The 12997-nt window shown below is 47.0% G+C and overlaps 1 non-coding gene across 1 annotated transcript; it reads left to right on the forward strand.

Annotated features, from left to right (window-relative positions):
* Positions 1-10932: 10932 nt before the first annotated feature.
* LOC115031383 (small nucleolar RNA SNORA48) lies at positions 10933-11072 on the forward strand. Its single transcript, XR_003837024.1, has one exon. It is a non-coding gene; the product is annotated as a small nucleolar RNA SNORA48 (small nucleolar RNA).
* The last annotated feature ends 1925 nt before the right edge of the window (positions 11073-12997 follow it).

Genomic DNA, 12997 nt, shown 5'->3' on the forward strand with positions numbered 1-12997 from the left:
ACACATACCCATGTGCATACACACAAGTCAAAATTTAAAAGGAGTTGTTGTTTGGAGTCATTCCTCAGCTACATAGTGAGTTTGAGGCTAGCCTGATCTACTTGAAACCCTGTCTCAGAAAATAAAAAGATATACACAACACTGCTTTGCAACCCAGCAGCTAGGAAAAGGCAAGTATCATTCACCGTATCATCTGTGAGCCTCAGTTTCTTCATCCAATATATGATTAACTAGGAGCAAGGTTTAGGTAGAGAGGGCAAAAGAGGTTTTGCCTCAAGCATGCTGTGGTCCACCCGGGTCTGAAATCCTTTCAGAAACTGGGTTTCTAGGAAGCTTTGTTTGTCGTGGGCCCGAGGGCGTGGCAGAGGCAGAAGCTACAGGTGCGGGGATGGGGGTGGGGTCGGGGAGCCGGGAGCCCAGGAGCCTGGAGGAAGCTTTAGGGGAACTTCAGCTTCGTGCTGGCGCCGAATCTCCCCCGGTGGCCGCTCCTCCTGGAGGTCTGGGCGGGGCGCTCCTCCCCAGGGCACTCGCTGCCAGACTCCCCTCCCGGTGCCTGAGGCCAACCCCCGGGAAGGCTACAGAGCAGAAGGGATTCAAAGGAGCCTTGTCAGGTACAGGTGTGTGCATTCCGGGCCTGACAGCCGCCTCCCTGCCTGCTCTCCTGGCCGTTTGTCCGAAGGCGTTCTGCTAAAGAAAGCCGCCTTGTTTAGCGCAGTTGCCAACCCGGGCTTCCTGCCCGCTTTCGGCAGGAGCTCGAGCTGGCCGGGTCTCTGTGCCTTGAAGCCCATCGCATCCTTGTTGCTTCGGTGAGACGAGTTAGACCTATAAAAGGCGGCGGAGGGAAAGAACTCAGCCTCTGCCCACGTAAGCCTGAGTCCCTAGCTAAGGGAAGTCCCCAACGTAAAGTCTGCTCCAAAAGCGGGGACCCCAGCCAGCGCGAACAGAGGGACGCAGGCTTGGACCATCCTTAGGAAGATGAGTTTCCCATCCAGCCTCTAGGTGGCAGGACTCTTCCCGAGACGGCTGGGCATAGCCCTCAGAGCGGCGCGTGGGCAGGGGAAGCCACGAAGATAGAACATTTTAGTTCATTTCCAAGTTGATCAAGTTCCCACAGGAGTTTAGGGCTTAGCGTCTACGGAATGCATCGCAGTGGGGCCAAAAAGCCATGGTCCCAAATCAGGATTCGTGCTTCCAGCTAGTGTTAGCAGGTGCTCTCCTCCCAATTCATTGAATTCTTAGGGCACACTCTCTTTCTCTTTCCCTTCTCTCTTCCCTCACTTCCTCAATCTTCTCTAGGGGTGAAACTGCATAAGAGGGAATGCATAGATGCATAAGGAAGTGTCATCTCTCCCCTCCTCCAAATACATTTCTCCAACGTGACTCACAGCCTAGCTAAGAAACCCCTGCTTCACCCCCCCTTCCCCCACCCCCGTTCTCTGGGAAATGAATTTTATAAGCAGAGAATGAAGATATAAGTGCTCTATGGTTATAACCCCGTAATAAGTTTTACTGAAGCTCAAAGAAAGTAATCTTCTGGGAAAGTTAAACGAGGTTTCATGGAGCTATTGGGTCTGGATGAAGGAGCAGGCTTTTGAAAGATGCTGGAAATTTCCAACAGTGGAGAGAAACATAGACCACCAGGCTGGACCGTATTTGTAGAAGAATATCACTGTCTTCAGGGGTGTGAGTGTCTACACTGACAACACAAAAGAATCATCACACTAGAGCTAATTAGAACAGATTGTAAAACATACAAGAGAAGTCTGGTCAAATGGATCCTTGAGTAGAGTGTTTGCAATGCACAAAGCCCTGAGTTCCGTCCCCAGCGCTGCCTAAACCACAGGCAGTGGTGCATGTAGTAAGAACTCAGGAGGCGGAGACTGGAGGATCAACTAAGGAATGCTGAGGCCTGGAGAAATAGTCTTCCCCAAGGAAGAGCACACTAATTGTTTGTGCCATACCAAATGTCAGCCCTGAAAACGTACATACAAGCAACATGCAGACTAAGCAGGTTATATTCGGGTATGCATATACACATCATATATGCACGAAACAACAACAGAAAAGCCCACACCCACAGTTACACACTTGCTCCAACAAGGGCACACCTCCTAATAGTGCCACTCCTTGGGCCAAGCATATTCAAATCACCACAAATAGCAAAGAACATTCTGGAAAGACACAAAACCACCTAAACTTCATTATGTAAATGCATTACATGTGCATTCTGAATACAGACCAGACAAAGCACAAGGAAAACAGACTATCTGAGGTAATTGCAAAATAATGTTGCTGTCATACTTCAAATTACAAAAAAGCTCCATTTTGTTTCTTCCAGTCTCCCTTGTAATTGTAATAGCCCTCCCACCCCCAACCTCCCCCAGGACAGGGTTTCTCTGTGTAGCCCTGGCTGTCCTGGAACTCACAGAGATCTCTGCCGGCCTCCGCCTCCAGAGTGTTGAGAGTAAAGGCATGTGCCACCACTGCCTGGCATAACTGTAATATTAAAAATCATTTATTTATCTTAAAGTATCCAGCATTTTCTCTCTCAAAGGCTGGTCACCTTTAATCCTAGCACTTTGAGGCAGAAGCAAGTGGATCTCTGTGAGTTTGAGGCTAATCCGGTGAATTCTGGGCTAGTCAGGACTTCTTAGTAAGACCCTGTTTCAAACAAATGGAAGGAAGGAATGAGAGAAAATAGGTTGGGATGGAAAGATAAAGCAGTGGTTTAGAGCACTGGCTGCTCTTCCAGAGGACCTAAGTTCAATTCTCAGCATCCACATGGTTGCTCACAAATGTCTGAAACTCCAGTTCCAAGGGAGCTGATCCCTCTTCTGGCCGCTCTGGGCACTGTGTGTACATGGTACACACACATGCACGGACATCAAAAAATAATAAAATGAAATAATTTTTAAATACTTTAAAGGAATTCTCTCTCTCTCTCTCTCTCTCTCTCTCTCTCTCTCTCTCTCTCTCTCTCTCTCCTTATTTAAAGAGTTGACTTATTATCCTATCATGTCCTTAGACCAGAGTCTGGACTAGAATCAAGGTTGAAACTGCAGCTGCACGTGGTGTCACATTCCTACAATCTGTGCCTGCTAGAAGGTAAGAAAGGAAAATCACAAAGAGATCCAGGCCACTCAGGCTACTTAGATAGTTGTCCCAAACCACAAAACAAAAGACAAACAGCAGCAACAACTCAGGAGGGAGGGCGGAAGGAAGGGGAAAGGGGAGGGAGGGAGAGAGGGAGGAAAGGAAGGGGGAGGGAGGGACAGAGAGAGGGAGGGAGGGAGAGAGGAAGGGAAGGGAGAGGGAGGGAAAACAGACTTTGTCCTGAAATCCTTTATTCCCATTTCTGCAGAATGTGACTTAACTTGAGGAAAGGGCTATTGCAGATATAATAGGCTAAGCTAAAATGAAGTCCTATTGCATTACACGAGGTCCTTAGTCCTGATGGGTGACTTTGTAAGAACACCATATGGGGCTGGAGAGCTCAGTGGTTACGAGTGCTTGCTGCTCTTGCAGGGAACCTGTAGTAGGTCCCAGCTCTGGTGTCAGACAGTTCACAATTCTCTTTATCTCCAGCTCCAGGGGATCCAACTCCTTCTTCTGGCCTCTCTGGTCACACACAAACATGACATGTGCACATACACATGCAAAAATAAAGATAACTGTGTTTGTTTGATTGGTTTTGGTTTTTTGAGACAGGGTTTCTCTGTGTAGTCCTGGCTATCCTGGAACTCACTCTGTAGACCAGGCTGGCCTCGAACTCAGAGATCTGCCTGCCTTTGCTGGAATTAAAGGCATGCACCACCACTACTCAGCAAAAATGAAAGTATTTTTTAAGAGGACAGCCAGGCAGATACATACACTCATAGCACACACACACACTGCTTACATTAGTGTGAACAATGGCAGAGTGGTACAGCTAGACACCAAGGAACCTAAAAATTTCTGGTGACCTCAGAAGCTAAGAGAAAGCCACAGGACAAATCCTGTGGTTGGGCAACTCCCTCTGCTGGGCAACTCCCTCTGCTGGGCAACTCCCTCTGCTGCCCCTTCAGTTTGGATTTCTATTCTTCAGAACTATGTGAGGAAAAATGTCCAGTTGTCTTAGTCAGGGTTTCTATTCCTGCACAAACATCATGACCAAGAAGCAGCTGGGGAGGAAAGGGTTTATTCAGCTTACACTTCCACATTGCTGTTCATCACCAAAGGATGTCAGGACTGGAACTCAAGCAGGTCAGGAAGCAGAAGCTGATGCAGAGGCCATGGAGGGATGTTCTTTACTGGTTTGCTTCCCGTGGCTCGCTCAGCCTGCTTTCTTATAGAACCCAAGACTACCAGCCCAGAGATGGTCCCACCCACAAGGAGCCTTTCCCCCTTGATCACTAATTGAGAAAATGCCTTGCAGCTGTATCTCATGGTGGCATTTCCTCAACTGAAACTCCTTTCTCTGTGATAACTCCAGCTGTGTCAAGTTGACACAAAACTAGCCAGTACACCAGTGTTTTTGTTTTGTTTGAGGGGGTGGAGGTAGGCTGGAGAGATGGCTCAGTAATTAAGAGCACTGACTGCTCTTCCAAAGATCCTGAGTTCAAATCCCAGCAACCACATGGTAGCTCACAACCATCCGTAATGAGATCTAACAGCCTCTTCTGGTATTTCTGAAGACAGCTACAGTGCACTTAGATATAATAAATAAATAAATCTTAAAAAAAAAAAAGAATTTGTGAGGGGGTGGAGGTTACAGAAACAAGGTCTCACTGTGTAGCCCTGGCTGGCCTGAAATATCCTATATAAACAGGCTGACCTCAAACTCACAGACTTCCACTTGTCTCTGCCTCCCAACTGCTGGGATTAAAGGCATATGCCACCACACTAGGCTAAAATTTTCCTTCTTTAAAGCCACTTAATGGGTGATGCTTTATTCTGGGATCAATAGGAAATTCTAAAGAGGGAGAAATCCTGGCCAGGCATTATTTGAATAAATTTCTCCAAAGTTTACTAACCAGCATGTATATGATCCTTAAGAATGTTTTATTTTATATTTTAGTAAGTGTGTGTGTGTGTATATATATATATATATATATATATATATATATATATATATATCCTGAAAACAGGAACCTAGGAAATCCAAAGAGATGTTGAACCCCCTGGAACTAGAGTTGTGAGCTGCCTTGTGGGTGCTGGGAACCAAATAAGGGTCCTCTGCAAGAGCAGTGAGTGTTCTTAACCCCTGAGAGATGGTTCAGCGGTTAAGAGTGCCTGCTGCTCTTCCAGAGGACCTGGCTCCAGCCTCAGTTATCCTTATTTTGTTATTTTATGTGTATAGATGTTTTGCCTGCATGCATGTCTGTGTATCATGTGCATGTAGTGCTTGCAGAGGCCAGAAGAGGGCATCAAGTCCGCTGGAACTGGAAATACAGATGGTGATGAGCCTCCCTGTAGGTGCTAGGAACTGAACCCCAGCCCTCTGAAAGGCTGCAAATGCTCTGAACAGCTGAGCCATCTCTCTAGCCCCAAGAATACAATATATAATGGAATCATTCAAATCATGTATATATTTACTTATTTTGAGCCAGAGTCTCCCTTTATTGCCCAGGCAGGCCTCAAATCCTAGTCTCAATGATTCTCCCTGTCAGCTTCCTCAGAAGTACCAGGAGTACAGTCATACACTACCCTGCCTAGCTATCCAACTTGGTTTTGTTGTTGTTTTGCTTTTAAACGGGGTCTCATGTATCTCAGCCTGATCTCAGATTCACTCTGTAGCTAAGGATGACCCTGAATTTCTGCCCCTCCTGCCTCCATCCCTCTGCAGCGCTAAGATTACAGGTGAGTACTACCCTATCCAGTTTATGTGCTGCTGGGGATGGAACCTAAGGTGCCATGAGTGCTAGTCCAACCCTCTCCTAGCCAAGCTACATCCTCAGGCCCCAAGTTGTATTTTTAATGAGAAGGCATCTGGTTGTAGAGGTGGGCACGTCTCCTGGCAGACACTTGAAGACTGCTGAGCCCTCCCTCTCTTCAGCCCCTCGCCCCAACTTGTACCCTGGTTTCCCCTCAGAAGACCAAAAGGCAACTTGGCTGGCGTCCCAGCCAGCTGCCACCCCAGGGAAAGCCACCCAAGCTTGCTTGTTGCTTTGTAACTGGGCTTAGCAGTAGAAGAAACAGGCCCCTTCCCCAGTAGCACCAGAAAAAACAATAGGACTGGGAGAATGTGGGGTTTACTAGCCAACCAGCTTGCTCGCTCTAACTGAATTTACAAGGCATTAATCAGAGTTTGTACAGAAGGACATGGGCCGTTGAAGGGAGAAGGCCCTTTATGCTTATTTTCTTTTGTTTATTAGAGGAGTGACCAAATTACACGGAGGTCAGAGGATAGGTTTTAGGAATTGTTTTCTTCTTCTACCTTATGGATGCTGGAGATTAAAATCAGATAGTCAGGCTTGGTGGCAAAGACCGCATCCCACTGAGGCATCTCACTGACCCCTCACTGTTAGTTTATAATCTTCCTTAGGATGAAGGGGAGACTGGAGACCGTGGGGCATTCCTGTGAACCAGCACTTCGGTGGTAGAAGCAGGAGAATCACAAGCAAGGAGTTATCCTCTGCTACAGAGAGTTCTAGGCCAGCTTGGGATAGAAGAGGCCCTGACTATAAGGAGGAGGGGACATCCGCATGGTAAAATCAAGGATTCAAAATCAGCAGGGTGCTCTTTGCTGCAACCCAGCCTCCTCTCTCAGCTGCCTGGAGCAGGTCTCTCCAAGCTCCTTCATTCTGGAGTTTCAGTTCTGCCACTAGGGACTCTTCTAGCTGGAATAGTCTTCCCAATTTATAAATGCCCCTCCTCCCAGCTCCCGACCTGGACCAGCTAGAGGAACTCTCTAAGCAGTGTCCCGGTTTGTTTTTTTGTTTTTTTCTGCCTCAAGCTCCAGATAGGGGATACTTTAGGGAAACTGGTACACTAGTGTATTCATTCAAACTTTGCAGGAATAAGGAAATTCTTATTCTTGCCCATTGGAGAGTTTCACCCTTCAGAAAAGTGGAACTGGGTGGGCTGGCAAAAGGAGCAACAAAGACAAGAAAAACAAAACAAAACCAAAATCCCACAAAGTAACAAAAATCAAGAGGGGGCAGGCAATGTGCGAGAAGCGCAAACTGGAGGAGACCAGCGGCTGGAAAGGAGGCTTCCTTGGCCCCAGCTGCTAGAGGATGGACCCTCTGCTTGGAATCCTATAAAGACTCTAGTTCAAAGCCAAGAGGAAGATTAGAGACCCCTTTTCAAAGCTGGACCTCTGCCAAGGGCCACACCTTAACGAAAGAGAGAACTAGAAGAAAATCCCATACAGGAGGAGAGGAGGTTTCTGGGAGAGAGATCATTCCGGCCCTGGCTCCGGGTAGCATGGAGGCAGTTTTTTTTCCAATTTAAAAACCCATGTGTGTGTGTGTGTGTGTGTGTGTGTGTGTGTGTGTGTATGCTTGTGCATGTACCCCTTAAGTAAAAGTCAGAAGCTGGGAGTGAGCCCCACTCCTCCACCATAAGTTCCAGGAATGTAACTCAGGCACCTCTGTATAAAGAGCCATCTTAGCAGCCATATTCTGAGAAGTCTTGTCAAAAAAATCCCTTCCCCTTCCTTTGTCTCCCCTCCTCCAGTCTCCTCTTGAGTCCAGGGCTCGCTGCTTTGTCCATGCTGACCTCAAATCCCCGCTCCACTCCCAGCTTAAGGAGGCCTGCCTCAGTCTCTTGGGTAGCTGGGACTACAAGCACTCCCTAACAGCTACCACACTGGCTTTGCCTTTCTCTTGGGATTAAAAAAAAAGAGCTGTGCCCTTTACAATGATCTGAATAGGAGGCCCACAGAGCAGAAGCTCAATCTCCAAATTTGTGTTAATGGAGTTTAGAGGTAGGGTTCTTTAGGAGGTCATTAGCATTAGAGCAGCTCATGAAGGTGGGACCCTCATGATGGTGGAATGGTGTTTATGCCTCTCTCTCTCTCTCTATCTCTCTCTCTCTCTCCCTCCCTCCCTCCCTCTCTCTCTGTGTATGTGTGTGAGAGAGACAGACAGACAGACAGACAGACAGACAGACAGACAGAGACAGAGACAGAGACAGAGAGAGAACTGTAAGGATACTCAGAATACAAAAGAATACATGTAATATATAGTATAAGACTACATGAAGAGGGCCAATGAGGTGGCTCAACAAGAAAAGGCGCTTACAGCCAAGCTCACTTCAATCCTGGAGCCTACGTGGTAGAAGGATAGAACTGACTTCTGAAATCTAACCTGACTGCCATGACTTGAGAGTCTACACCTCAAGATAGATAGATAGATAGATAGATAGATAGATAGATAGATAGACATTACAGATAGATAGATAGATAGATAGATAGATAGATAGATAGATAGATACATACATACATACATACATACATACATACATACATACATACATATTAGATGGTAAATAGGCAGATAGACAGAAAAACATTTTTAAAGAGTTCTATGAAGGTAGCATCCATCTTCGGTGAATTTTAAGTGATGGGTGTTATCTTTTGTCTATTCCTTAACCCATTTCCTCAACCTCCACTTTTTAAAGCAAAAAAAACAGCAACTGTATCAGTTTATTTTAAAATATATTAGTAGTAAAGGTAGTAATGATTGGGCCGGACTCCTTTTCCAGAGATCCTGAGTTCAATTCCCAGCAACCACATGGTGGCTCACAACCATCTGTGATGGGATCCAATGCCCTCTTCTGATGTGTCTGAAAATAACAACAGTGTACTCACATACTTTAAAAAAAAAAAAAAAAAGATAGTGATGATCAAGCTGTGCATGGAGGCAAAGGCAGTTAGGAGACAAGGGATAGAAGGCAGAGTGATTCTGAGGTTAGCCTGGTCTACATGGTAAGATCCAGGCCATCCAGAGCTAAAATAGAAAGATCTTGTCTCAAAAGCAAACAAATAAACAAACAATAAAATAAAATGTATTTCTCCCCACCCCACCTCCCACCTCTTTTAAGACAGTATCTCACTCTGTAACCAGACTGGCTTGGACTCAAGGTTGATCCTTCCACACTATATTTTCAAACACCATGATCCTGAGTATGAGTTGCCCTGCAGGTCAAATTTCACCAGCTTTCAATTCTCTTTCCTTTCTGGATTTCCAATGTTCCTTCCCTGCTTTGATGATCATTCCCCTCTCCAACCACCTTTGAACCTTCCTTTGCTCCCAAACTTAGCCTGCGTAGAGGTAGGAGCTGCTATGAGATGTACCCCCAAAGGATTTGTGGCTTCTAGCTGGAAAAGCATGTTTACTACAGTCTTCTGGGTCACTTATTGGAAACATACTGGACCTTGACTAGTTTGGGTTGGCTCAGAATGGTACACAGGGTAACAAATGCTTCCCTCTGTTTTCTGTTGTTTCTGTTTTTCTTAGCATCCCATGTAGCCTAGGCTGGCCTTGAATTCATCATATCCTGAACTCTTGATCCTCCTGCCTCTACTTCCCAAGTGCTGCGATTATCGATGTGTACAATCACATCACTTTCATGGTGCTTGCGATCAAACTTGGGGCTCCCTAAAACCTGGGGCTCCCTAAAAGCTAGGCCAGCCCTCTATCAACCAAGCCCTAGCCCCAGCCATATTTGTGTTTTCAACTGTGATTATCTGAAACCTGAAGGCTTAGCTTTGACCTCAGGAGGAGTGTCTGAAGGCATAGAGAGTCCCAGAGAGTTCAAGTCTCCCAATGGCACCAAATCTTCTCATTTGTCCTCTGACTAGGGACATGCAAATCACTCACCTCAGCCAAGGTCACTTCTCTTCCCTTCACACTGGCTCAAGCCTGTTTCTCTCTCCCCAGCTCCTAACTAGCCTTGCTTGTCTCCACATCAGGGTTTCAGTTTCCCTTGAGGTCCCTCCTTAGCTTGCAGTGTTTTCTCAACTCCTTCAAGGTGTTGGTTCGTTTTTCTTTTTATGTTTGTTGAAATTTTGATGAACTCAATCAAACTGTGAAGGATTTTCAATGGACCAAACCAAAACCAAAACCAAACCTACGACAAACAACCCCACCACCACCACCACAATACTCACAAACAATCCTAATGATCCCTTCTGAGGAAATATTCTTATAGCGAATATTCCCAGTGATACTTTAATATAATGTATTTATGTATATATGTGTATATATATACATAATATAATTATGTATACATTTACATATATTGTACATTTATGTATGCATATGTATATATGTATAATGCATTTAGGGGTAAAAATTTTGCTAAAAATTTTAATGCCCTTCAAGAGCAGAATTTCTGAATGTGGATACTACGTCTCCCTGAGAAAGAATGAAGTAGGTCAGTTAGGTCCAAAGTAACAGCGTGTGTGCAGAGAAGGTAGCAGACCACTGTGTAATCTCATTTATGTACAGAAGCAAATCATTTCTGCTAGAGTGGACAAACTTGTTCAATAAAAGTACTTGTTTCTAAAGCCTGCCTCCCTGAGTTCAGTCCTTAGAAACCACTGTGGAAGGAGGGAACCCAGTTCTGGAAGTTGTCCTCTGACCTCCACACATGTGCCATGAAGGTACCCATTCCCACACCATCAAACACAATGTTAAATAAAATTTAAAAATTTAAAAATCATCACATCTATGTTGCTGTGGAGAAGGTTCCAGAAGGTCTACAGCAACCAAGAGTGAGAGGGCACAAGGCAGTGTTACTTTTCCTCCGTACTCTTACTTTGTGTGAACATTGTACAGCAACAGTGTGGTAGTGTACCATGCCTTTAATCCTAGCACTCTTGGGATGGGGGCAGGCAGATTCCTGTGAGTTCAAGGCCAGCCTGGTCTACATAGCAGAAATCCAGGCTAGTCGGGGTTACATAGAAACACCGTGTCTTTAAAAAAAAAAAATTGTTTTTTTAGAAGCCCCTGGCAATGGACAAAGAGACATCTTGTTGATGGCATTCTTATATCAGTCAGGGCAGAGCAGATGGCAGTCCTTTGTTCATACTAGTCCAGTGCCTAGCTTGGTGGCCAAAGCTGCTTTGTGCCTAGGACATATGAAAATCAAGTCAAATCAAATCCAGGCAGCACACTGTGGGAGAAGGAAGACAGAGACCTGTATTCTGCCATGCCATGTGGTATGGGCAGAGAAAGACACCCACAGACCTGCTTCTGCCTCAAAGCCTGGACAGACCATAGACACCCAGAGCCCTGCCAATGCAGCGTACTAGGGGAGGAGAAAGACAAAGACCTGCAGACCCCCATGCTGCTCACAGACCTGTCCTCCTGTGTATGGACAGGTCAGCTGTGGACACTCACGCCCCACAGCACAGTGGGAGGCTGTCACCCAGAGGCCGGCCAGCCCACAGCAGGAGCCACCACAGTGTACAAGTATGCAGTGGACAGATGAAAGAGAAAGAGAAGGGGGGCAGCTTGAGCATTCTGTAGAAAGATGGAAGTGGAGACTTGTGGGTGGGCAGGAGTAGACTGTTGTGAGTGGCCAGCCCCACCACCTGGGGCCATGATGGATGAAGTCAGAGCCAAGCTTACGCTAAGGACCATGTCTGGGTCCGTGGCTATACAGTGGCAGGGGTGGGTGTGTTGATGCCCATTAGTGCTCATATTACCACTAGAGAACGTGGGGACATCCCTGGTAAGGGCAGCCACGGAGGACTATGTGGGTGTTCAGGGGCTGTGCATCACTGGCCCTGCCCCTCATTGGCTGTGGCACTCGGAAGAGCTGGCACACTGCTCATCAGTGGCAGCACTTGGGGGATGGGCAGGGGGATGGGTAAGCCAGGCCCAAGGTCATGAGTGTGAGAGAGTGGACCCCACCACTCATCTGTCATGGAGTAGCAAGAGTGTAGAACTGACTCCACTTCCCCTCGCAACAAAATGGCGCTGCCCTTGAGGCAAAGGCGCATAAGAGCCAGCCCTGAGGGTGTGAGAGCCGGAGAGCTGGTCCAGCCACTCACAAGCTGCCGCACTAGAAAGAGCGGGTTCCACACCAAGACAAGGAAGCACAGGAGAGCTGGTTCTGGAGCTGTGGGTGCAGGTGAGTCATCACCGAAGCCATGAGAGCAGAACTGGCCCTTCCTACTGGTGATGGCGGTATTGGGTGGCCTAGCTGGAACAGTGCAGGAGAGTTTGCCCTAGTGTTGCAGATAAGGGAAAGCTAGGGGATGACCAGCACGATCCAGATCCAGATCCAAGGGTATGGCCAACTCTCCCGACCTCGCCCCCTCAGGGCCAGCTCACCTTGCCCCCACCACCAGCGTCTGCTAGGCTGTGCTGCTCAGGTAAGATGCAGGGCCCACTCTCCCAGATCCAGAGTTGGCTCACCCCAAAATCTGTATCATTTCTCAACTCTTGGGGTGCATGAAAGGACCAGTCTTGCTGATCTAAAACTGTAGGTTCTCCACGACACAGGGCGACAACAGGATAACCAGGAGGAGGCCCCATGAGTGCTGGTCCAGCACTAATGGTGTCACAGAAGCCAGAGAACCAGACCAATGACTCGTTGCAATGAACATTTTGCAGGTGAAGATGTGTGGATAGGGGCTATACCGTGGGGACACTGTGATGCACTACAGCTTCCATGATATAAACTGGAGAAGGAGATACCTGAAAATCCCGAGTCATGTTGAAGAAGCATGGTCTTCCTAAGTGGTACCAAAGTCCACCTGCTATCGCTTGAGGCTGGATCTGGCAGCCAGGTGCTGGCTGCGGTCCTGGATCCCATTATCTGATAGGAAGCTGATGGAAGGCGTTCGCTAGTCTACTGTGTGCATGGAAAACACAGTGGGAAGACAAGCTTCGTTCTACTCTCAGGCTTGTTCCTGCAAGAGGGACCTTGCTTGGCTCTGCTAGGGTGAGGCGATAAGAAAACACGATGAGGGGATTTGAAAAAGAAGCAGGAGAACAAATGGATCAGGAGAATGAGTAAGAGAGAAGAGGAAAGATGAAGGAAATGCCAAGGGGTAGGG

Source organism: Mus caroli, unplaced genomic scaffold (assembly GCF_978045245.1).
Source record: "Mus caroli unplaced genomic scaffold, Mus_caroli_1 scaffold_7, whole genome shotgun sequence".
Taxonomy (NCBI): domain Eukaryota; kingdom Metazoa; phylum Chordata; class Mammalia; order Rodentia; family Muridae; genus Mus; species Mus caroli.